Raw genomic sequence first — 580 nt, 5'->3', positions numbered from 1 at the left:
TGGGGATGCTTTTTCAAATCATGTGATAGAACGAAATATTTAACAGTTAGTGAGCTACCAAGGGTCATTTCAAAAAAGGTATTAATTGACCAGACGAGGTCCTGTTCAAAACTACATTTCAAACATCAATCAAGAGCAATGTTACTTACTTGTGGCACCGGATTGAAGCACTGAGCACAGCAAGACCAATATGACTAAATATTCAACAAATTGAATAAACTTTGCACCATGTGGTTGTTGTGTATTTAATGAAGGAACACATCCATTCACTAAGAAGTTTATTAACAGCCTAACTTACAAAGCAAGGGACACTTGTCAGGCAACTCATGGTACTACAAAGTTACATAGTAAGATATTTCATGGTAATAATGTATGGACATAACATTCCTCCACACTAAACTAAAAGTTATAACATACTAATAGCATACTTCAAAGAAAATGTCATGATTAACTAAATATTACACTGTACAACTAATACATTCACTGTCACATTATAAATAACAACTTTTTAGAATACTTGAACACAAATAATTTCAATTTAATCCTTTACATATTAACTATAAATCTTTCAGGTGGTTTC

Source organism: Lottia gigantea (genome assembly GCF_000327385.1).
Source record: "Lottia gigantea unplaced genomic scaffold LOTGIsca_252, whole genome shotgun sequence".
In the NCBI taxonomy this organism is placed as follows: Eukaryota; Metazoa; Mollusca; class Gastropoda; family Lottiidae; genus Lottia; species Lottia gigantea.
Note: the sequence above shows the minus strand (reverse complement) of the source record.